This window comes from Mus musculus, chromosome 10 (genome assembly GCF_000001635.26).
Source record: "Mus musculus strain C57BL/6J chromosome 10, GRCm38.p6 C57BL/6J".
NCBI classification, from domain to species: domain Eukaryota; kingdom Metazoa; phylum Chordata; class Mammalia; order Rodentia; family Muridae; genus Mus; species Mus musculus.
In genome coordinates, this window is record NC_000076.6 from 73178145 (window position 1) to 73204594 (window position 26450).

The 26450-nt window shown below is 39.2% G+C and overlaps 1 protein-coding gene and 1 pseudogene across 13 annotated transcripts in view; both read left to right on the plus strand.

Moving 5' to 3' along the window:
- The window catches only part of Pcdh15 (protocadherin 15), a 1553555-nt gene that overhangs the window by 81868 nt on the left and 1445237 nt on the right, over positions 1–26450 (plus strand). The gene's annotated exons all lie outside the window — the stretch shown is intronic.
- Positions 23384–24548, plus strand: Gm5778 (predicted gene 5778; annotated as a pseudogene).

Consider the following 26450-nt stretch of genomic DNA (forward strand, 5'->3'; position numbering starts at 1 on the left):
GGAAATTTGTATAACGTGCAGACATTATTTCCCCTTCAGAGAAATGCCTTGCCATTTATCCCTCATATTATGATTTGATTAAACAGATTTATAGAGGATGAATAACATAGGCAATGTCACACATACTTAAACTACTCAAACTCAGAGAGCAATGTTCTCAGAGAGAACATTGCACTGCACACACTTAGGATTAATTAACAAAAAACCAGGTTGTTTGACATATATAATAAAGGCTTTTTATAGCCACCCTCAAGCCCTCCCTTTGACACGTATCTCATCCTTAACAGCTCAAACTCTCACTTTACCCCTAACTTTTGTGACTATATGCTTAAATGTATTTTTTTTTTCACACAAATGCCAGTAGGCAGCATGTTCAAGCTGGGGTTGGATTATTTGCTCTTTTTCTCAACGCAACCCAGTCAGATGGATCTTGTGTGTTTTGTATACTGACAAACATTAAGTAGTGCTGGACGCTAAGGTTAAGGTAGGCTTTAACCTGTGTTAAGAATGTAACTCTCCTTTGTGTAGGGCTGAACAAGCAAGATAAAGAGAAAATGAGGGATTAGTCCAGAATCTATCAAGAGGGTGAAGACCCAACAAGATGTAAAGCTCATAGGGAAGAACCTTCCATGGCACCTGCTCTGGCCTTCTTCACAAGAACTGACAGAAGGCAGGCTATAATCTAATCTTGGAAATTAGAGGGCTGCATCCTATGTCTTCTTACTCAAGACCTTGAGAGTTCTTAGGTAGGTACTTTGGGGAAGATTAGGATACTGGAGACTACGCTAATGTGTAGTTTAAGACTCTAAGGGCTATGGGGGAAGTTTAGTAGAGTTGAAGGCTTGTAGGAGTCTGACTAAGGTTTAAAAGAGGAAACATTTTTTATGTATGTATGTATGTATGTATGTATGTATGTATGTATGTATGTAAGTACACTGTAGCTGTCTTCAGACACTCCAGAAGAGGGCAACAGATCTTATTATGTATGGTTGTTCTCTGTAGTCCCGCTCACTCCAGCTCAATGATTTATTTATTTATTATATCTAAATACACTAGGTGGTGTCAGATCTCATTTCGGATGGTTGTGAGCCACCATGTGGTTGCTGAGATTTGAACTCAGGACCTTCAGAAGAGCAGTCAGTGCTCTTAACCACTGAGCCATCTCTCCAGCCAGAGGAAAGATTCTTGATTGCCATTGTTAGTTGTCTCCTCTCTATTGAGTAGTGTGCTTTGTTAACTATCTTCTTTCTGTCCAGATTGCAGCCAATTTAGACAGAATAAACATCTGTATGCAGAGTGTGTCTCTGTGTGTGTGTGTGTGTGTGTGTGACTTTAGTTTGCAGTCTACAGGCTAAATTCCCAAGAATGCCTAATAATGGCAAGCTTAGCTTAATGGCAATCACCACAGCATTTCTACCGACAGCTATAACATTCCATATTCTTACAGACAATATGTGAGTGATCCTGCCCCGCCTCAGGTTTCACAGCTGTCATTGATTTTCATTAATTTTAACCATTCTGATAAATGTGTCATGATATATCTTTATAGACTTCATTTACATCCCTCTGATGGATAATAAAGTTACACTCTTTTCATGTGCTGATTTTTTTCATCTACCTCTACTCTATGATGAGATATCTTTATATATTTTTGACACATTTTTTTTTCAGTTGGACTATTTTTCTTCCCATTTTTTTGATTTGGAGTTCAAGATCTCTTTATACAATTTGCATATACTCCATTTATATAAAAGCTTATCTTAGGAGATCTTCAAAGATTTATTAAATTTATTATTTAATGCTGATGGTCAGGAAAGCAGGGGAGCTGTGAACTAATAATCCTATAAATAGAACATGGTGCATCCATTGTTGCACTGTAAGAACAGAATAAGAGTCTGAGATGGTTCTGACTGATGCTCTGTTTATTTGGAAAGTTTTAGTCCATGTATTTTTCTCTTCCCACCTACTGCATGATCTCTGAAGCTTTATCCCTGTCTATGTGGTTTTAGTCTGGTGTAGAAGAAGGAAGCGTGGGTGAGGATTCTACCCTTAACTTTGGGGTTCATTGCTTTAAGATTTTGGTTAACATGAGATACAATTATAAGGATTTTAGTCTATATATAGTAATAGAGTTTGGACCTTAAAATAATAAAGTGTTAGTCATGTACAGGGATACATTTGAGACCCCAAGAGAGGATTAATGTGAGTCAAAGTCTAGTATGAGCTATGGAATGAGACTTGTCTTTGCTGCCCCCCTGCCAAAGATAATTTATCAGCATTTAAATGTTCAAAACACTTGGATTTTGTTAATTTATAGCCTTCTTTCTTGTGAAGGTTAAATAGTAGCAAAAATTAATAAATGAATGTTGGCTAATTTACAAGTCAAATGTCACTTGAAAGAACTTGCAGGAGAGGACTAAACCGACACACTGGATTTCATGAGTTTTGACCTTGATCTTACCTTTAAGATCCCATTAAGATACTTTCCCCGGCTCTTATTGATATGCACCATGCTGCTAAGATACTCTCTACTGTTCTTTAGCTAATTTAGCTTCATTCTCATAATATTTCTATTTAACTTTCATCTGTCTTCTCAGGATTTGATTTGTCTTTCTGTGGTGAGCTCATTGAGCCAGCCACCACCAACGTTTTTAGTATCCCTTAAATCTAAGTTTTTATAGTTGGCCACAATTTATATAAAGTCTCTATTAGCTGATATGAGATTAGAGGGGAGCAGTTATTGAGATGCACCGTCCACGTGACTGCATCCACACAAAAGTCTGAAGTCGTTACTTCCCAGAATGGGCGATCTGTCTAGCTGTATTAAATTTTGGCTCACCTTCTGGCCACACAGCACTAAATATCAAATATTATGAATCCCAAGGCATCTGGTCAGATATCCCTATAAAAGAACAACTGCCTCTGATACTTCTTCTCTCTAACAGATTTTAAAATTTATAGGGAAGAGTAGGGCGATAAAAGTAGCAACTGTGTGATTTGCAGGGACAGGGAAGTTAGCAGGGAAGCTTGCATTGCAGGTTCCTTGAACAGCATCCAGGAGAGAGGCATGCAGATCTCTCTGGGCAAGAGGCCACTGCTTGAAGTCATGTTTCTTATTCTCCCTCCTGGAAATTTGTTATTGATTGATTATTGGGTGGTTAGGGAAATCTGTGTAAATCAATGGCTGCAGGGTGTAAGTGTTAAAGAAGTATGGATACTTCCATAGGTGAGGTGTGTATAGCTCAAGATTTAAAGTTACCTCTCAGTGTAGAGTTTCTGTTCTTTTCTTTCAAGCAAAATAAATGGAATGGGTGTATTTCTGATAACTCCTTTAGAAAGGAAGACACAATAATGCTTGATAAAGTCTCTTTTATGAAATCTGTCACTTAATGTAGTTCATGAATTAACTGAGACATGGCCACATTGACATTGGTGGAGGGGTTCCTTGATTTGAATGCTACTGCAGATGTTTAAAAATCAGGTCTCAAACTCTCAAGCCTGAGAATTTTTATCATTCTGAAACATTGTTCTGAGATCCTAAAACTTTTGTTTATGTAGACTAGCTGTCTATATATGAAGTCAAAGACAGATTTTAACCCAGAACTCTATAAGTAATTATTAATTAGTCCAAGGACAAATATGCTGAATATTTAGTTATTAATAATATTAGCATTAGTTATACAGTAGGAAAAGGTGTCTGAATCCTAGAATCTGCTTCTGTATTCAACCCTATAAATGTATGTTTTGGTTTTGCGTGTTTATATGACATACTCTTTCACAGACTTATAGTCAGGGAACACAAATAGTTGTCATTCAGATTATAGACTACATTTCAGTGGTAGGGTACCATACCCGATTTCATCATACTGCAGTGTGTGAAGGATAGTTTCAGTGAGGAATCTAAGACCACCAAGTCCTGTTTTTTTTTTTTTCATCTTGTTCTGTTACAATGTATCCATTTAATTATAAGTGATATTTCTTTCACCTTTGAGGATTTTGTGGCATCCTCTGCTGGTCTCTGGACTTTACCACTGATTTCAGCCAATGTTTTAGACTTTGCAATCTTTCTTTACACAAAGTCATGCCACAGTACAGATCCTGAGAGAATGTGACTCTGCTTTTGACCAATGGAAAGAGGAAATAAAATCTTGATAATAAAATGGAGTTATTTTGCCAGTGAAAAGCCTTTAAAAAATATTAGGGTACCCAAGAGAGTTGAATCCATCATTTGAGAACCCTGGGTTAAAAGTGCATGTGTTAAAATTTTGTGTCAGTGATATGACTGGTGAACATTCCAATGTTTACATGTGAAAAATAGAATTGGTGTTGAGGACAAAAAAACTGGAATTGCCTAGCCTGGGTCCCTTGCCATGAAATATTTTCAGAATAAATTAAAGCAGAGCCAAGAACCATTATTTTAGTTGTCGTTTCCACTGGACTGATATAAAGATGATAATCTCAGTGTTAAATGAACAAAACGGAGAGTTAAAGAGTCTAGTACTTCTTTGTTTCTATATTTATTTAGCTCTTAATGCCCGTAATACAATATGGCACTGGAATAATCTCCAACTGGAACGAAGGGTATGCACGCAAGAGACAATGCATTCATTACTAGAAAACCATAAATGAGTTGATGACCAAGACCAAGGTTACCTGGAAAATAGAGCAAAGTTATATTTTGTCACCAGGGTGAGCTAGGATCATCGCAGAGGCAGATATGGAGTGTGTTGCTTGTAGGCAACTGAGTCAGGGCCTGATTATGGCAAAGACAAACACTCTGTTACATTTGTATGTCAATAGTTCCTCATAATATACCTATCAATGTATATAGTCATTCCTGCATTGTTACAAAGAATCCCATCCATACCTACCTATTAATTATTGATTATTTCTTTGCATTACTCTCAAGAAGTATCATATAACTAATCACCAAAATAATTGGATATCAACTCTGCATACAACTTTGTTGAGATGAAGCTAGTATGTATGCTGAACTTGGCAACTGGCAGCCGTAAAACAAGTTAAAGATGTAGGGAAATGCTAGAAGATTTATTTCTCCCTAATCACTCTTTTACATCCAGAAGTTAACAAATTGCCATTGTCATCTGGGTCTCCTGTAGAGAAGGAAGAAATTTTATTTAATCATTTCTCCTTCTGTTCTTCTGTTTGGAGAAATCTGGTGACTAAAGATGATAAATCACCCAACCAAACTTCCAAAGAAGTAGGAAGCAATATTTCTTCTACAGCCAAGACCCGGCCTCCTGTGGGTAAGAAAAAGTATTTAAATTTAACACAACCCATTCTTCCAGCTTCCAACTGTATTTGCAAAAGGTACCTGAGTTCTTGAAATAAAAGACTCCCAGTGGTATCCAGGATGGCCCAGCCATGCTTCCAATTTGCTACCAAGCAAGGATGATCCAAAAGTGCTCCCCACCTTGATAACACAATAAGGATGAGCCAGCAGTACTACCTTCTTGGTACCTGCAGGAATAGGCCACTGATGTCCCACAGCTTGGTACATGGCAAAAATAGTTCAGCAGAGCTTTCTGCCTTGACACCACAGCAAAGCTGAGGCAGGGGTACTCCCCTACCTCTCGGTTACTGAAAAATTGGAAATATCTGTTATTCACACATGTCTGCAAAATCCCTATGGAAGCACTTAGGGCCTGATGCCTGAATTCTTTGTAGGGAATTCCTGGAGATTCAGTCAACTACCCATCACTGCCCAGGTACAATATCCCAGGTGCATTCTGGGACCCTTACTGTTCAAGGTGCCTTGTGATAACAAAAGAATCCATGGGACGGATGAGTGGAAGATAGAAAGACCTATGCACTTATCGCAAGAGATACAGTGAAAAAATAGCCCATTGAAACAGACCCAGAATACCAAATAATCAAGCCAGGTTATCAGATGTTTATACTTCTAAAACATTACTTTTTAAATCATTTAAGTTTCCAGTAGTTAGTCACTGTTCTCTTGAAGAAAACAGAATAGTAGAAAAAGTGAACTGCTTTCATGTCCGGATTTCTCTTTTCTTTTTGAGACAGAGTCTCACTATGCAGACTAGGTTGGCCTTGAACTTGACAGTGATCCATTTCCCTACCAAGTGCTAGGATCAAAGGCATGTACCATCATGCCCAGCTCAAACATTCTTTTTTTTTTTTTTATCTGAATCTTCTTGGAACCTCATTACTACTTTATAGAACCGTATTTCACACCTTATGAAATATTTCCCCTTCAGAAAGGCTTTGGGAAGTGTTAATGGTGTGCCACCTACGTGCAAACATTCTGTGAGCTCTGTCCAAGCCTCCTTCAGGATGGCTGCGATTCAGAAACTCTAGACTGTCAGCAAGGGGCAGGTCCATTGTCATTTATTTAGCACACATTTCTGTCTTTGAAGCAATGTTGGACACTCAGTCCTTTCAAGGTGATACCAACCTTGTTCTGAATTATTTTCTGAAGATGTATGTAGCCCACTAAACTGAGTGAGGCCAAGCTTTGGATCTGTGCCTAGAAAAAAGCAGTGTCTTTATTGGGAAGGCATAATGATTTACATAATAAAAGAATCTATGTCTGTCCTGTGAAGATACTCATGGGTGCTTTGTGAAGTCAACCACGTCTGTCTCTCTATCTACTGTAAAAAAAAAAGTATTTAGAACTTATAGCTAAAACATGAAGCTATACTGTGTAGATAACATTTGAATTTTTAAGTAGAAATAGACTATCTGAAGACAGTTTCCCTGTACCAAATTCATCTCTTCACAGAACATTTTGTAAGAGGAGGAGAATGTAATTAGCCAGTTGATTCTGTTTGTATAGGTCTATACTGTCTCACAGGGGTGCAGGGATGTGGTCCTTACCGCTAGGTGAGGAAACCCTGACGGACCACCTGTGTGGGATCTCTGGACCTCTGGACAGGTGCAACAAGAAAATGAAGGAGTCCACAAAGTTGTCCTTTGACCTGCACAAATGACCTCTATGTATTGCTCTCCCCATGCATTGTAAATGGGCACATACACTGGTGATAACAAAAATAAAATATAAAATCCTTAAAAGAAAAAACAAAGGAGGAGAATGTGATGTACACCCATATTTGACATTGTGATTTCTGTGCCTGGTTTTGTGTGTGTGTGTGTGTGTGTGTGTGTGTGTGTGTGTGTGTGTAGATTGATTCTCTGCATGGCCTTGTACACACATAAGACATTCTATATACTGGCATAGATTTATGTAAAATTGAAGAAATAACCTGAGGGTGAGTTGCTTGAAGGATACATCATATTTCAATCTTTACCTCTGTTCAAGAAGGCCTTTCAAATATATTTTATCTGGGAATAGAATAGCATCCCCTTCTCTCTTCCTGCTCTTCCCTCCTTTGAACCCCTCCCATGTCCCTGTTCCACTCTTAAGCTGATAACTTTCTTATTCTTTATCATTGTGATATACATGTAAATGTGTATGTACGTATGCATACAAATACATATAGATAAAACCTGCGGACTCAGGACTGTGTGTGTGTGTGTGTGTGTGTGTGTGTGTGTGTGTGTGATATAGCTTCATAGCTGACCACTCCACATTGGACAACCAATAAAGATGCCCATTCCTTGGAGAAGCAAAGGAAAAAACTCCTACCAGTCATTAGTTGCCTGTAGTTGTTTGTCTAGGGCTGGGACCTTGCAAAATTCTCCCCCTCACGTTACCATTCTATTGGCATTGCTATTACACCAGTCTTATTTATGCAGTCATCCTAAGGAGAGACTGTTTCACTGCAGACTTCCTGGTATTCTGGCTCTTAGAGTCTTTCTGCCCCATTTATCCTCCATGTTCCCTGAGCAATAGATGCAAGAGCTATGTTGTAGATGTCTCCAATGAGGCTGGGTGCCCCACAATTTATTGACCTCTGCATTGAGTCCAATCATGTTTCTCTGTGATGGTCTCCCTATGTGGTAAAGAAAAGCTTCCTTGATGAGGGGTGGTAGTTACACTTATCCAGGAAAGGTGACTTGCACACAGAGAGTGCTCATATGCTGCAGGTCTGGAGGTAGTTAAAAAAGTTTCTAGTCAACATGGAGTAAGAGTTAAATGGTGCCATATGTTATTATTGATTTGTAAAGTAAGCAGACATACGTCCTTTTAAATGGATAATCTGACACCAGTTTTGCTTATGTAATGCCAATAGGGGAAGTTCTGAACAGAAGGGAATGGGGTTTTTCACTCTTGGTGTAGACTTTTCTTTGTAACCTTCAAAGATTTTTATTTTCTTAAAAGAATAAATGAATGCTAATGTTGAGGTTCCTAAGAATTTAATTCTAGGCTTCCAGAGAGAAGTGGGACCTTTATCATCATCCATGGAAGGTTGTGTGAATTTTCAGTTTAAAAATAGTTTTAAAGAACACAGGAAGGGAAGGAGAAATTAACTGCTGGCTTTAAGCTATTATGTTCCCCTCAAAACCTATATTTTCTCACTTTATAAACAAAGAGATGATTTATCTATTTACCTAAATATTAATTGTAAACACTCCTGACAAAACTCCTATGTGGAGGAAGGAGCTGGAGTTGAGTTTGGGCTTAAGGTTTATGAGTGGCGTTCTAGGCTAACATGTGTGTTTTCCTTATTTCAGGAAGATATTTTTTCCCTCCAGATTTTCTAATCCATATTACAGTCATGGCAACAATATATAAGCACAAATGGCTGCACTTTACAGAAAAGATTCAATACAATAAAACATGCTAAAATGTGGTAGATAACACACATATATTTAAGTATAAATAGCATATATCTTGTACTGGCTAGTTTTGGGTGTCAACTTGACACAGCTGGAGTTATCACAGAGAAAGGAGCTTCAGTTGGGGAAATGCCTCCATGAGATCCAGCTGTGGGGCATTTTCTCAATTAGTGATTAAGGGGGAGGGCTCCTTGTGGTTGGGGCCATCTCTGGGCTGGTAGTCTTGGTTCTATAAGAGAGCAGGCTGGGGAGGGTATGGGGGACTTTTGGGATAGCATTGGAAATATAATTGAGGAAAATATGTAATAAAAAATATTTAAAAAAAAAGAATAACTGTAAAAAAAAAGAGAGAGAGAGAGCAGGCTGAGCAAGCCAGGGGAAGCAAGCCAGTAAAGAACATCCCTTCATGGCCTCTGCATCAGCTCCTGCTTCCTGACCTGCTTGAGTTCCAGTCCTGACTTCCTCGTTGATGAACAGCAGTATGGAAGTGTAAGCCGAATAAACCCTTTCCTCCCCAACTTGCTTCTTGGTCATGATGTTTGTGCAGGAATAGAAACCCTGACTAAGACAAATCTATACAAACAATACACTGAAATATATGCATATGTTTCAAAACTCCATTTCTTAGAGCTATAAAATGCCTTTCAGTAGAAACTTTTGATACCCATTTTGCAAGCAAGAGTAAGGCAAACTTCTCATACCTATGTAGCACACCATATTAGGGCAATGTCAATGGTTTCATGCTGTATGATACATGTTATGGGAGACAATGAATGCTTGTGGAAGACGCTCCATTCCACTGTCTGAGACTCAGGTTCTAATCTAGCCTTCACCGTACAGCTGCATAGCCACCTGCGCACTTCCTCATCTCTCTAGGTAGCTATTTTTTCTCTTGTGCACAATGACCAGATTGTCTCTACGATTATCCACGCCGGGAGTTCTAATAACTCTATGATTTGTGATGCAGAAGTCGTTTTTCACCAGACTCATAAATAACTCTTTGTTGTTACGTTCTGGCTTACTGACTTAGCACCCAATTTTCTGCAAGATTAAAATTAAATGTAGATTGCTAGCAAAGTCCTTATCAAATTGAATGTGGAGAAGTCTGAGACTCCACGTAGGAATGAAAGGCATTACATGCCATACTGTGTTAATCCTGAAATGATTCTGTAAGGCCAAACATCTGTATGAATGACTCCCAATTGCTGTAATTACTTTGATGGGGAATCTTATAAATTGTGTGTGCATGTGGATCCTCTCTCAATTGTACATCAGAGTAAATGTAGGCTGGGGAATATTATTAGCAATTATAACTGTGAGCTGTTCTTCAGTTATGCCCCAGCTATTGCTTCACAGAAGGAGGCTGTGCGCTCCTACAGCTGTGTTTCATTCTGGATTTGTGTGACTCTCAGGTTTGTTTCGGTTGTCAGCTCACTGTCAGACAGTCATCTGTGACCCTTGCTTTCTGTTTTCAAGATAACATGTGCTCTTGCTTGACCCTCTGTTCACCTCTGAGTGATATTCCAACCTGACATTTTAAATACCATCTGCTGGATGTCAAAAAGATGGTAGAGTGATTTTGGATCGCTTGAAGATGAGTTAAGTCAGGCACCTGAATCCTTTATGATAGTTTTTAAAACTTCTTTAACCATATTCTACTTTTCTGTTGTTGTTCTTTTAGACAATATCTGACACATAGCCCAGGCTTGCCTTCACCTTGAAATTTTCCTACCTCAGTTTCTCAAAGCTTGTAATTTTATGGGGATACCCTGACAGACGAATTCCAAATTCTTAAATACTACTTTTCTCATTTTTTTCTGTCATGTGTGCACTTCATGGTTTACTGTAATAACATAACAGTAAATCACCTATATTTTGGATTGTACATATTAAACATTCTGTTATGAACATAGATTTTTTTGACTTTGGATTTTCATATAAGATGATTTGATGAGTTGTTTTGCTTGCTAGGCTTTTAAAAGCTTTTCTTTCCTAGATGGACTGCACCATATACTTGATCTGCCTTCTTGTTTTATTATGCAGTGTGTGGTAAAGGATATAATGTCATATAAACAACAGATCTTTAAAAACCAAAACGGAAGTTGGATGTTAAATAATAAATTAGCCTTGTCTCAGTTTTAAAAATGACAATGCTTTAGCTATCTTCATTTCAACTTTTTCTTTTTGTTGAGATATATGTGCTTTTAATAATAGATTAGCTAATGTTTTGATTCATTTTTTATTGGATTTTTTTATTTACATTTCAAGTGTTATCCCCTTTCTCACCCCTGAAACCCCTATCCTGCCCTCCCTCCCCCTGCTTCCATGAGTATGTTCTCCCACCCACCCACCCACTCACACCTCCCCATCCTCAGTTCCCCTGCACTGGGGCATCTATCAAGCCTTCATAGGACCAATCATTTCAACATTTAAACTTTGGAGTTGGTTACAGAGAAATGGGAAGAAAAGATAATTCAAGCTTATATACACAATACCTCCTATCTTCAGTCTGCTCACTGCATCTGTAATTGAGTCCCTCATGCATTTTGAATCAAACACCTATGGAATGATTTCTCTTTGGAATATCCATCAGAACTGTGTTCCACTGGCTTCTGTCATTGCCACTAGTGTTTCTTGACCTAATAAACTGGAAATCTGTAGCTGCAGCTGACAGTATCACATAGCCCTTCGGCTGCTTCCTAATATGGAAGAGACACCTATTTAGAGAACATTAAAAGTAAAAGATAAATTATTGTCCTGTATGACCTTCCTTGAACCATAAAGAATTGAAGTCTGTCTATGATGTACATCTGTATAAGTACTATTTTCCCCCAAATCAGTGTAGCTTATATTCTGGCCATAGTATGTAAATATATACCCAATTTCAATTATGCCCTGGTCCACTCAGTAATAAATAAACATTTTTAAGCATTTTTGTAGCAACAAAACCATAACAATGTGCTACAGTGGTCTTCTTAACTAAGCAGGTTATAGTGATTTTTGTTTGATCACTAATATTATTCTAAGTTGGAAGCTGCAGAGGTATATTCTCATCTGTGTTCATTACATTTCTCTTCATAGTGCTTAGAAATGAAACCAATCTACCTGCATACCTACTAGCAGATGAATGGATTAAGTAGGATAGGTATAGATATAGATGTATATGTATATGTATGTGTGTGTGTAGATATATTTGTGTATAGCTATATATCAATATATAAATATAAAACATATATATATATATGCACACATATTTATCATTAGAGATTAGTACTCATGAAACTTTTAGGGAAATGGAACTGGAGATTATTATACTAGGTGAAATAGGCCAGACTGAACATATAATATATGCATTCCAGTGAGTGTGTATGTTGAAAGTCATTATAGCAGTGGAGGAATCACCTGTAAAAGAGAGGGCAATGGACAAAAGGGGAGAGTGTGTAATATGTGATATGAGTGTAGAGGTTGGGACTTTAGGAAGATAGGGGATCTGTGGAGGGCAGTGTGGAGAGGGACATGAAGGATCCCCATAGACAGATAGAATGCCATAGCTAAGCCACTTTTGCATCCTAACTTAAGAATTTATAAAATACTGCAACTTAAAAGGTAAGATGACATACTTCAGATTTACATATTACTTAATCTCTGACTAAGTCACAGAGTGGTTTTATTTTTAAATGTTTCTAAGAATTGAGTTTTGGATGTCTTCACCTTGTCATAATTAAGACTCCTATGTATACATACACAATAATAGGTGAAAGTATTTTCTTTAATACACACAATCATAATTTTAACCATCTGTTGTCAGCTTCATGTGAACAAGTAGAAAAATGTAAAAACATTATATGTGTTTTATATATATATGTATATATATATATATATATATATATACACACACACACAGACATATATATTACACATGTAATAAATATGTATATATGTGCTTTATATATTACACATATAATATATGTGTATATATGTATTACATATGTATTATGTAATATATGTATATAGGCTTTAAAGTACTCTTTTACCAATTTATCATAATTTCTACCGATTTTAAATCTATTTTTTCTTAAAATGTTACTTATCCTTGATGATTGACTTTATTACCTTCTATTATGAAGAGCAATGTTCCAGTTGCAGTGACTGTTTTATTTCTCAAAATTATATCTTCTATGACCTTGTATCATAAAATACAACTATTACATTTTTATTTATTTTATTTATTAGACATTTTCTTCATTTACATTTCAAATGCTATCCCCTTTCCTAGTTTCCTCTCCGAAAATCCCCTGTACCCTCCCTGCCCTGCTCCCCAACCTACCCACTCCTGCTTCCTGGCTTTGGCATTCACCTATACTGGGGCATAGAATCTTCGTAAGACCAATGGCCTCACCCCCTCATTGATGCAGCTAGAAATACGAGCTCTGGGGATTCTGGTTAGTTCTTATTGCTGTTCCTCCTACAGGGTTGCAGAGCCCTTCAGCTCCTTGGGTGCTTTCTCTAGCTCCTTCATTGGGGGCCCTGTGTTTCATCCAATAGATGACTGTAAGCATACTTCTGTATTTGCCAGGCACTGGCATAGCCTCACAATTGAGAGTTATATCAGGGTTCTGTCACCAAAATTTTGCTGGTATATGCAATAGTGTCTGGGCTTGGTGGTTGTTTATGTGATGGATCCCCTGGTGGGGCAGTCTCTGGATGATCCTTCCTTCTGTCTCAGCTCCAAACTTTGTCTCTGTAACTCCTTCCATGGGTATTTTGTTCCCCATTCTAAGAAGGAAAGAAGTATCCACACTTTGGTCTTCCTTCTTCTTGAGTTTCATGTGTTTTGCAAATTATATCTTGGGTATTCTAAGTTTATGAGCTAATATCCACTTATCAGTGAGTGGATAACATGACAAATATCACATATTTAAAAATATTTGTCCTCAGTATTTACATGTTTTAACATATTAAGTAGATGTTTTAAGCCTTCATACATACTTAGGCTATGAACTATGATAACTGTAGTGTTTAATCTTAAATGCATCTTTTAAGTAAATAAACAAGTACACTTTTACTGAATCTACATGTACCATAACCCAGTTCAATTTTATTTGCAAAATGTCATATGATATTCAATAGGGGATCCACCTAAAATCTTCATATCCCAAGCTCACTTGCCACCTTGGAGGGACAGGAAACTGTTAGGCTTATGATAATCTGGTTTATTTTTTCTTTTAACAAGTGCTGAAAGAAATCAGGTCACTTGAACTTTTGTGCATATTTTATTTCAGGTTTGGACTAGAACAAATGGAAATTCATTTCACATTGTGGCCAAGCTGAATCTCTTTTGCCGACAAAGGTCTAAATGCTGCTTCAAAACCACACTGGCCTGGGTACTCCACACTGAGTCAGGATAGGGAAATTAGTCCAAAGCCCTTGACTCTGCAAGCTATGATCTGTTGGAAATCTTTGACTCAACCAGACTTAGAAAGATCCTCACCTGTGTTCTTGACTGTAATATGCAGTCACTCCCTCTCCCAGAGTCTTCTCAGAAGCATTTTGATAGAAAACCCTAATTTGCATGTCTTCAGACATCTTGGATTTGGAGGCACTTCATAGAATCTTCAGAATCCATTCTGTAGAGGCGTAAACATTAATGAAGCTGTACTTAGTGGATGCAAGCTAAACCCAATAGGTTTATACTTACCGATAGATAAAAGAGAATTTAAATCAAAGACTCCAGAAATCATCAACTGATCTCCTACATTTTGAACTCGGCAGAATTTTGAATCACTCAGTACATTTTACAATCTCTCTATTCCTTGCAGGTTTGGCAAAGATGCACGCGTGCACAAACCGGAGTCAGGTAGTGTTGGGGAAAGGAGCAACAATCACCTGATGCTTGCTAAATGGAGTCTTCAAACTCGAAGTCTCTCTTTTAATCTAAAACATTTTGGGGCTTGCTTTCATAACCAATCTTGAGTGCATCTTGATTTGCTCTTTAGACTGAATGCCATCAATTTTAGATGTTAGAATACATAAGTTTTACTGTAAAAAGTTTTTCATAAAACAGGAAGCATCTAATTGGACAAAATCGTACGACCTGTGTTTTGTGCAGAATAAACCAAACAACTACCCTATGTCTATGGAAGGCAAAACCTTTTTGCACAAGTAGACATTAATGGCATGATGTTTGTCTGGCCATTGTTTGTACTTTTTGTTTGTATTAATTGATTCGGGCATGATATTTTATCAAGATCAAATTTCCTAGGAAAATTGGATAAAAAATAAACTGAAAAAAATTCTGTTGTCAACTAATCCTGGTAAACTACATGTATATTGAAATATATGTCCATAGATATTTCAATTTCTTTTTTTTTTTTTTTTTTTTTTCCATTTTTTATTAGGTATTTAGCTCATTTACATTTCCAATGCTATACCAAAAGTCCCCCTTACCCACCCACCCCCACTCCCCTACCCACCCACTCCCCCCCTTTGGCCCTGGCGTTCCCCTGTACCGGGGCACACAAAGTCTGCGTGTCCAATGGGCCTCTCTTTCCAGTGATGGCCGACTAGGCCATCTTTTGATACATATGCAGCTAGAGTCAAGAGCTCAGGGGTACTGGTTAGTTCATAATGTTGTTCCACCTATAGGGTTGAAGATCCCTTTAGCTCCTTGGGTACTTTCTCTAGCTCCTCCATTGGGAGCCCTGTGATCCATCCATTAGCTGACTGTGAGCATCCACTTCTGTGTTTGCTAGGCCCCGGCATAGTCTCACAAGAGACAGCTACATCTGGGTCCTTTCGATAAAATCTTGCTAGTATATGCAATGGTGTCAGCGTTTGGATGCTGATTATGGGGTGGATCCCTGGATATGGCAGTCTCTACATGGTCCATCCTTTCATCTCAGCTCCAAACTTTGTTTCTGTAACTCCTTCCATGGGTGTTTTGTTCCCACTTCTAAGGAGGGGCATAGTGTCCACAGTTCAGTCTTCATTTTTCTTGAGTTTCATGTGTTTAGGAAATTGTATCTTATATCGTGGGTATCCTAGGTTTTGGGCTAGTATCCACTTATCAGTGAGTACATATTGTGTGAGTTCCTTTGTGATTGTGTTACCTCACTCAGGATGATGCTCTCCAGGTCCATCCATTTGGCTAGGAATTTCATAAATTCATTCTTTTTAATAGCTGAGTAGTACTCCATTGTGTAGATGTACCACATTTTCTGTATCCATTCCTCTGTTGAGGGGCATCTGGGTTCTTTCCAGTTTCTGGCTATTATAAATAAGGCTGCTATGAACATAGTGGAGCATGTGTCCTTCTTACCAGTTGGGGCTTCTTCTGGATATATGCCCAGGAGAGGTATTGCTGGATCCTCCGGTAGTACTATGTCCAATTTTCTGAGGAACCGCCAGACTGATTTCCAGAGTGGTTGTACAAGCCTGCAATCCCACCAACAATGGAGGAGTGTTCCTCTTTCTCCACATCCTCGCCAGCATCTGCTGTCACCTGAATTTTTGATCTTAGCCATTCTCACTGGTGTGAGGTGGAATCTCAGGGTTGTTTTGATTTGCATTTCCCTGATGATTAAGGATGTTGAACATTTTTTCAGGTGCTTCTCTGCCATTCGGTATTCCTCAGGTGAGAATTCTTTGTTCAGTTCTGAGCCCCATTTTTTAAGGGGGTTATTTGATTTTCTGAGGTCCACCTTCTTGAGTTCTTTATATATGTTGGATATTAGTCCCCTATCTGATTTAGGATAGGTAAAGATCCTTTCCCAGTCTGTTGGTGGTCTTTTTGTCTTATAGACAGTGTCTTTTGCCTTGCAGAAACTTTGGAGTTTCATTAGGTCCCATTTGTCAATTCTCGATCTTACAGCACAAGCCATTGCTGTTCTGTTCAGGAATTTTTCCCCTGTGCCCATATCTTCAAGGGTTTTCCCCACTTTCTCCTCTATAAGTTTCAGTGTCTCTGGTTTTATGTGAAGTTCCTTGATCCACTTAGATTTGACCTTAGTACAAGGAGATAAGTATGGATCGATTCGCATTCTTCTACATGATAACAACCAGTTGTGCCAGCACCAATTGTTGAAAATGCTGTCTTTCTTCCACTGGATGGTTTTGGCTCCCTTGTCGAAGATCAAGTGACCATAGGTGTGTGGGTTCATTTCTGGGTCTTCAATTCTATTCCATTGGTCTACTTGTCTGTCTCTATACCAGTACCATGCAGTTTTTACCACAATTGCTCTGTAGTAAAGCTTTAGGTCAGGCATGGTGATTCCACCAGAGGTTCTTTTATCCTTGAGAAGAGTTTTTGCTATCCTAGGTTTTTTGTTATTCCAGATGAATTTGCAAATTGCTCCTTCTAATTCGTTGAAGAATTGAGTTGGAATTTTGATGGGGATTGCATTGAATCTGTAGATTGCTTTTGGCAAGATAGCCATTTTTACAATATTGATCCTGCCAATCCATGAGCATGGGAGATATTTCAATTTCTTAAAGATTTATAAAATAGAAATAAAATGGCATAAAACAGTCAGTTATAATTCTCCTACAAAGTGCTGAATTTCATTCACTTGGCATTTCAAACCTTATTTATCCATAAACTTTGTCATAAATAATTCTAACATAAAGTAATATATTTAGATTTTTGATCTTGTATATGTAGGTTGTTTGTTGTGTTTTATTTATGTTTTGAATTTTTTACAACTTATATCAATTACATTCTTCCCCATACCTACTATGCACCAATCTTCTCACCCAACAAACTTCATATTCTTTCTCCTGCTTATAAAAACAAGACACAATGGGGGCTGGAGAGATGGCTCAGTGGTTAAGAGCACTCACTGCTCTTCCAGAGATCCTGAGTTCAATTCCCAGCAACCACAGGGTGGCTCACAAACCATCTGTAATGGGATCTGATGCCCTCTTCTGGTGTGTTTGAAGACACTCACAGTATATTCACAAATAACAAAACAAACAAACAAAAATCCAAGAAATTTGAAGGAAAAACACACAGACATATACACAAAATCATAGAGGGTAGTTCTGTTCTGATATACCCAATGCTGGATCATTAAAGACATTTGAATTTTTCTTTTTCCTAGTGGCTATCAGTTGCAAAATGCTTCTGGGTTTGGGATGAAATCCCATGTCTATTTCCCTTTCTCAGCACTAGGAACTCATCAGGTTTGAACCTGTCTATGCTACCCCAGTCTCTTTGAGTTATATCTGTGTCATACCTGTTGAATCTGGAAAACACTGGTTCCTTAATAATACCCATTCCCTCTGGCTCTTAAAATCATTGTTCCTCCTGTTCTTCATAGCTCGCTGAGCCTCGGAGCAGAGGCTTTTTGTTTGTTTGTTTTTGTTTTGTTTTGACTAGCTTCTCCCTCTTATTATCATACATTTTATTCAAGCATGCTGTTGCACACATCAGTAATTGAGTAATTTCATTATTAAGGCTGAGTCATAATACATCTTCCCATTTTAATGCAACCAGAAATTTATGGACACAGGGACTATTATATCCACTGTTGCTTGTAAATAGTGTTGCTAGGCATAGTCATGGAGATGGAGGTGCATGTTTGTGTCCTTTTGGGGTCAATAAGTAGAGAAGAGCTTGTTAGATCACATTTAAATATCAGGGCGATGGAAAGGAATTAAAAATCTATCTAAAACTCTTTGGATTCCCTCCACATTCCATAGGACATGCGTTCTACTAGACAGGACTGTTCTTTGCCACATCTGCTTAAATTCCAATGCTACTACTGAAAAAGCTATTGTAAGAAGCAGGATTGACTCAGATGGCAAGAATTCTCATTGGTTTTGCTGAAATTTAGTATGATTTTTTTCCCATTTTTTATTAGGTATTTAGCTCATTTACATTTCCAATGCTATACCAAAAGTCCCCCATACCCACCCACCCCCACTCCCCAACCCACCCACTCCCCCTTTTTGGCCCTGGTGTTCCCCTGTACTGGGGCATATAAAGTTTGCGTGTCTAATGGGCCTCTCTTTCCAGTGATGGCTGACTAGGCCATCTTTTGATACATATGCAGCTAGAGTCAAGAGCTCCGGGGTATAGGTTAGTTCATAATGTTGTAGTATGATTTTTGAGAAGACAAGTATCAGGGCTGTGTATATCTTTAGGAACTTTCCAATGATCCTAAATGATTTAAAACATTACTTACAGAAGCCTAACTACTGGAAATGTGATCAGTTCTAACCGGACAGCCCACCAACAAAAATGTATTTTTTCCCAATGTTTTATTAGGTATTTTCTTCATTTACATTTCAAATGCTATACTGAAAGTTCCCTATACCCTCCCCCCCCCACCCTGCTCCCCTACCTACCCACTCGCACTTCTTGGCCCTGGCATTCCCCTGTACTGAGTTTGTAAGATCAAGGGGACTCTCTTCCCAATGATGGCCGACTAGGCTATCTTCTGCTACATATGCAGCTAGAGACACGAGCTCCGGGGGTTACTGGTTAGTTCATATTGTTGTTCCACCTATAGGGTGCAGACCCCTTCAGCTTCTTGGGTACTTTCTCTAGCTCCTCCAATGGGGGCCCTGTGTTCCATCCAATAGCTGACTGTGAGCATCCACTTCTGAGGCTTTGAATGTCTTTGAATGTGTCTCCCTCATTCTACCTTATGGAGATTCTATTATAATGAGTTTTGATGTGAACACTTCTCAGCTGTTAAATATTTTCAAATATTATTTTTCTGTCTCCTACTGACTCTCCTCCACGGATGATGCTACACCAGCTAAGTGATTTTCTGATGGATGTTTGTCCTACTTCCACTTTCTGTTGCTGTGATAACAAACACCCTAAGAAAAAGAACTGATGGGAGAAACAGTCCACTGTCATGGGCATTACTTAGGAACTTGAAGCATCAAGCTTATCCATGATCAAGAATAGACAGATGAATGCACACACTCTTTTCTCTGTGTACTTTCATCCCTCTCATATAGCCCAGGACCTGAAATCAGTGGATCCAACATCACTTAACATAATCCAGAACATTCTATACAGACAGACCTGCGGGCTAACCTTCTATAGACAATCCTTCATTCAGTCTGTCTTCCCAGGACAGTCTAGAGTATATAAAGTTGAAAATTAAAGCTGACCTTGATGATAAATTTTAACTTTTGTATTAGTCAGGGATCTCTAGAGTCAGAGAACTTATGGATGTCTTTATATATTAAAGGAATTGATTGGAATGATTTTCAGTCTGTAGTCCAACTAACCCAACAATGGGCAGCTGTGAGTGGGAAGTCCAAGAATCTAGTAGTTGCTCAGTCCCATGAGGCTGTTTCAGCTGGTCTTCTGTATAAACTGAAATCCTTAAGAAGTAGGTTCCAACAGATATGCTGGCAAGTAAGTGCAAGCAGGTAAAAAAGAGTGAATCTTCCTTCTTCCAATGTCCTTATGTAGGCCTCCAGCAGAAGGCATGGCCCAGAATAAAAGTGTGTGTGACCATGGCAGGATCTGGAACTTGCTTTGTTCCAGGCTGGCCTTGAACTCATTGATCTGCTTGCCTCAGTCTCCTGGGATTAAAGGTGCGTGTGTGCTACCTTACCTGGACCTAAGCTTTTCATGGCCACTATGCTTCAAAATCTCCATGTCCATGTTAGAAGCCTTCATCTTCTAGCCCCAAGATCTGGATCAAAGGTGTGCCTTCCATTTCTGAATTGTAGTTCACTCATTGCAGATGTAGTCAAATTGACAAGCAGGAATAGCCATCACCACATTCTTAGGGAGTGCCCCAAGAAGCCCTCATTCTAGTGACAACTGTTTCATAACTAATCCCTCCCTTTCTGCTGTTGTCAGGTAAGCCTCCTGACAATGGTGATGCTTCCCAGTAGGTAGGTTATCAGAACTGGTAGTGACTCCACCACTCAATTCAATGAAAATGTTCTTTCTTTTAAACCTGGTCTCTCTGCACCTCAATAGCTCTGTGTGCACACTCAGCTACAGACCCACAGGGACCAGGGGACAGGTAGCTAAGCTCTCTCTGCAACTAGTTTTCCTTGTGGATTGATCCTTTCTCTTCAGTTTCTTGTCTTCCAAGTTATTGGAACCTTAGTGTCCCTGAGTCCTCTGGTCCCTGTCCCCATGATGTGATGAAAACCTCCCATTATTTCCTGTTTTCCTTTTTATTGTATTTGTATTGGAAATTGATTCATGACAAAATGTCATGGAAACGGGGAGTACAAGTTACTTACTTTAGTTTATTTTCACATAGTTTAGCTACTGCTGCCTGGCACCCAATACCGCAGATCAGGGTAAAGATTTTTCTCTTCCTCTCACAACACTTATTCTTCTGACTCTTTGTTTCTGAATCATACTTGATCACAGTCAAAAGGCAGGTCTAAAAATATGCTTTAGGCAGAAAAACAGTTTTTCAAATGGTTAACACACGTCTGTTTGGGTTTAATTGTAAGCTCCCCTCCCTTTGTCCTTTCTGCTGATGTGTTTTCTATTTGGGAGCCATTAATTGTGCAGCTTTTGTAAGAAAGGATTTCTACTATTTTACTTTTCTCATATGTGGGTAGGCAGGTGTGTGCGTGTGTGTGCTCATGTGCTCGTGGGCCTGAATGCATGCACATATGGGGAAGCCAAAGGAGTTTTCAGGGTATCTGCCTCTATCAAGATCTGCCTTCCTCTCTCAGAGTATTTCCCTGAACATAGACCTGGGTTGAACTGACTGATCAGTGATTTCTGTCATGTTCCTGCCTCAGCTCAGATTGATTGATTGATTGATTGATTGATTGATTTCTTTCTTTCTTCCTTTCTCTCTCTCTCTCTCTCTCTCTCTCTCTCTCTCCCTCTCTCTCTCTCTCTCTCTCTCTCTCTCTCTCTCTCTCTCTCTCTTCTCGAGACAGAGTTTCTCTGTGTAGCCCTGGCTGTCCTGGAACTCACTCTGTAGACCAGGCTGGCCTCGAACTCAGAAATCCTCCTGCCTCTGCCTCCCAAGTGCTAGGATTAAAGTGTGTGCCACCACTGCCTAGCTTCAACTCAGCTTTCTATGTCTGTCCTAGAATCAAAGCTCAGTCCCTCATGTTCCTGCATCAAATGCTCTTACCTAGTGAGCCATCTTCCCAGATCACACGACTTCAAATATTGCCTTGAGGGCAGACTATGTCACACAGAGGGCGATTGCTTGTGTAGATGAAGCAAGGCAATGGGAATCATCCCTCAGACTGTCAAAGAAGAAACACAGCAAACCAGTGTGAGTTGTGCTACCCAATTTTCTGTAACATTTAAACATCTTTAGAAAGTGCAGGGGAACCATGTTTGACCTTGTTCTGTCATTATTCAAAGCACTGGGGATTTTGGAAGCAGGATACCAGTATGTAAAGATTCCCAGAAGCCTGCTAGACCTTGGGAGGAACCTTCAAGAGGGATATTTTTTCTGATGGTAAGATTTTTAGATTCAACTTGGAAAAAAATCTGAATTTAGAGCTTGTGAACAATGTCTGCTTTGCCATGGAGTCTGATATCTGGCTTTTTTTAAAAAAGGCACTGTCCCCACTGGAGTGTGAGTGTCTCCCTATGTTAAGTCCCTTGTTTGCAACATAAAAACATGGCTCATGTTCAGTTTCTCAGATTCAGTAAGGATAAGCCCTTGAGACATAGTTACCCTCTGACTTTCCCAGGAGTGGGTTGAAGGGGATGCATAGTTACAAAGGGTCTTTCATTGCATTTAGATTCCTTATAACATTATAACAAAAATTATTTTGCAGTTGTAAGGCAGATGTTCAATTTGAACCAGGTGCACAGATTTCAGATTTTTTTCCCATTTGTTCCAATGAAAAATAAACACCATATATCAAGAAAACATGACTTAAGCGTGTGTTCGTGTGTGTTTATGAGTTCATTCCTCTTTGGGTCATTATTTTGAGCATAGTTGTGGGGGCAAAGGTAAAGATCCAATTATTGATTATAATCAGAAATGCAAATGATGTTAAGTTACACATCTCTACATCCTGATGTGTGTGGTGGGTTTAGATTTGGGGACACAGGAACAAAGGTCTAGTTTAGCAGTTAATCCTTCCGTTTCTAAATTCAATGTGAAGCTGGGGCAGGGTGGCTCCCTCAGTAAAGCCTTCTATCATTAATACCTGGTTTCTAGCCCAAGTATCTGGATAAAAACTGGCCAATTGGGAGCACAAGCCTGTGTTCCCACTCCTGGGGCCAAGGAACTTGGAGGAGGGACACAGGCACATCCTGGGCTCACTTTCCAGCTAGTTTAGACAAATCCCTGAGTAATTTACCTTGTCTCAAAGACAAGGATAATACCTGAAAAAACTTGGCATGGATCTCTGGCCTACAAACACACATGAACCTAATGTACGTACATGCATGTACACAGATGCAGAAGAAGGAAGCAGCATAATGAGAGGTTACCATGGTTAATTTTGTAAGTGAGTGAAACCCTCAGGGTTTCTGTGTAGATCTATACATTCACACTTGTAAATCTGTATTTTTAGAGAAGAAAGTATTTCTTTTACTCTTAGTCCAGAAATTGTCTCTTTATGAAACCTTTGGACACTTGGTGTATTGAATGTTCTTGTTTCTCTAAGGATGGCCCATGATGTTGAATACTTAGCTCTGGGAATGGATGCCTATGTTTAATTAAAAGTGTATCACTGTCGAGTAGCAGCGGTGCTGGTCCCATGTGCAGGAGCTCCTTGCAGTCCAGTTTCTTGGCCATCGCCTGCTCCCCCCAGAGCATCAGGATGAGTCCCGTGCCTGTCTGTCCAAGGAGATCTTTCTCATCTCACTCAACTGCGGGAAACCGGGCTAAAGTGACTGAATCCGCGATGGAGAAAACTTTAGAAACTGTTCCTTTGGAGAGGAAAAAGAGAGAAAAGGAAAACTTCAGCAAGCTCTTTCTTGGTGGCTTAAGCTTTGAAACCACAGAAAAAAGTTTGAGAAACTACTATGAACAGTGGGGAAAGCTCACAGACTGTGTAGTTACGCGCGATCCTGCAAGCAAAAGATCAAGACGATTTGGCTTTGTAACTTTCTCATCCATGGCCGAGGTTGACGCTGCCATGGCTGCAAGGTCTCATTCCATTGATGGCAGGGAAGTTGAGCCAAAACGTGCTGTAGCACCAGAGGAGTCTGGAAAACCAGGAGCCCATGTGACTGTGAAGAAGCTGTTTGTTGGTGGAATGAAAGAAGATACTGAGGAACACCACCTTAGAGATTCCTTTGAAGAGTATGGAAAAATTGATACTATTGAAATAATTACCGATAGGCAGCCTGGGAAGAAAAGAGGCTTTGGCTTTGTTACTTTTGATGACCATGATCCTGTGGATAAAATTGTCATGCCAAATATCACACCATAAATCACACAATGAAGAAGTTAGAAAGGCACTGTCTAGACAAGAAATGCAGGAAGTCCAAAGTTCTAGGAGTGGAAGAGGAAGAAACTTTGGTTTGGGGGATTCTTGTGGTGGCGGTGGCAATTTTGGACCAGGACCAGGACCAGGAAACAACTTTACGGGGGGCGGGGGGATCTGATGGATACAGAAGTGGACGTGGATTTGGAAATGGCTATAATGGGTATGGAGGAGGACCTGGAGGTTGCAATTTTGGAGGTGGCCCTGGTTATGGAGGAAGAAGAGGACAATATGGTAGTGGAGGACCTGGATATGGCAACCAGAGTGGGGGCTATGGAGGTGGTTATGACAACTATGGAGCAGTAAATTATGAAAGTGGACGTTACAATGATTTTGGAAATTATAGCCAGCAACCTTCTAACTATGGTCCAATGAAGAGTGGAAACTTTGGTGGTAGCAGGAACATGGGAGGACCATATGGTGGAGAGAACTATGGTCCTGGAGGAAGTGGAGGAAGTGCGGGTCTGGTGGAAGGAGCAGATATTAAGCTTCTTCCTACTTACCATGGGCTTCACTGTATAAACAGGAGAGGATGAGAGCCCAGAGGTAACAGAACAGCTTCAGTTTATCGAAATAGCAATGTTAAGGAAACTCTTATCTCAGTCAGGCATTAATTTGCAGTGGTATGGCAGGAGACACCAGAGCAGATGCAGAGAGCCATTTTGTGAATGGATTGGATTATTTAATATCATTACCTTACTGTGGAGGAAGTATTGTAAAAAAAAAAAAAATCCTTTGAGACAGTTTCTTAGCTTTTTAATTGTTTCTTTCTAGTGGTCTTTGTAAGAGTGTAGAAGCATTCCTTCTTTGATAATGTTAAATTTGTAAGTTTTAGATGACACGTGAAACCTTTTTACAGATTTTTCTCAAAAGTTTTGAAAAGCTATTAGCCAGGATCATGGTGTAATAAGTTATAATGTTTTTCCTTTAAAAATTTAAGTGCGTGTGTAGAGTTAAGAAGCTGTTGTACATTTATGATTTAATAAAAATAATTCTAAAGGAAAAAAAAGAAATATCAATGTCATCTGGGCACTGTATACCTGGGATCCAAGATATTGTGTAAGACAGAAGAATTGTAGTTTGAGTTCAGCTGAGTTTCAGGCCAGCTTTGGATCTATGATCACACCCTGTCTAAAATTAAAAACAAAAAACAAAAAACAATTAAAATTTTGTGAAATAGAACAGAGCTTTGGCTCCAATAACAGAATTCACTTCAACAGCTGTGATGGTTTATGTATGCTTGGCCCAGGGAGTGGCACCTTTTAGGAAGTGTGGCCTTGGAGTAGGAGTAGCTGTGTCACTGTGGGCGTTGCCTTATCACCCTCATCCTAGCTGCTGGGAAGCCAGTCTTCCACTAGCAGCCTTCAGATGAAGATATTGAATTCTCAGCTCCTTCTACACCAAGCCTGCCTGGATGTTGCCATGTTTCCACCTTAGTGATAATGGATTGAACCTCTGACCTTATAAGCCAGCCCCAATTAAATGTTGTCCTTTGATTTAGGATAGGTAAAGATCATTTCCCAATCTGTTGGTGGCCTTTTTGTCTTATTAACGGTGTCTTTTGCCTTGCAGAAGCTTTGCAATTTTATGAGGTCCCATTTGTCAATTCTCGATCTTACAGCACAAGCCATTGCTGTTCTATTCAGGAATTTTCCCCTGTGCCCATATCTTCAAGGGTCTTCCCTACTTTCTCCTCTATAAGTTTTAGTGTCTCTGGTTTTATGTGGAGTTCCTTAATCCACTTAGATTTGACCTTAGTATAAGGAGATAGGAATGGATCAATTCACATTCTTCTATATGATAACCACCAGTTGTGCCAGCACCATTTGTTGAAAATGCTGTCTTTATCCACTGGATGGTTTTAGCTCCCCTGTCGAAGATCAAGTGACCATAGGCATGTGGGTTCATTTTTGGGTCTTCAATTCTATTCCATTGGTCTACTTGTCTGTCACTATACCAGTACCATGCAGTTTTTATTACAATTGCTCTGTAGTACAACTTTAGGTCAGGCATGGTGATTCCACCAGAGGTTCTTTTATCCTTGAGCAGAGTTTTTGCTATCCTAGGTTTTTTGTTATTCCAGATGAATCTGCAGATTGCCCTTTCTAATTCGTTGAAGAATTGAGTTGGAATTTTGATGGGGATTGCATTGAATCTGTAGATTGCTTTTGGCAAGACAGCCATTTTTACTATATTGATCCTGCAAATCCATGAGCATGGGAGATCTTTCCATCTTCTGAGATCTTCTTTAATTTCTTTCTTCAGAGACTTGAAGTTCTTATCATACAGATCTTTCACTTCCTTAGTTAGAGTCA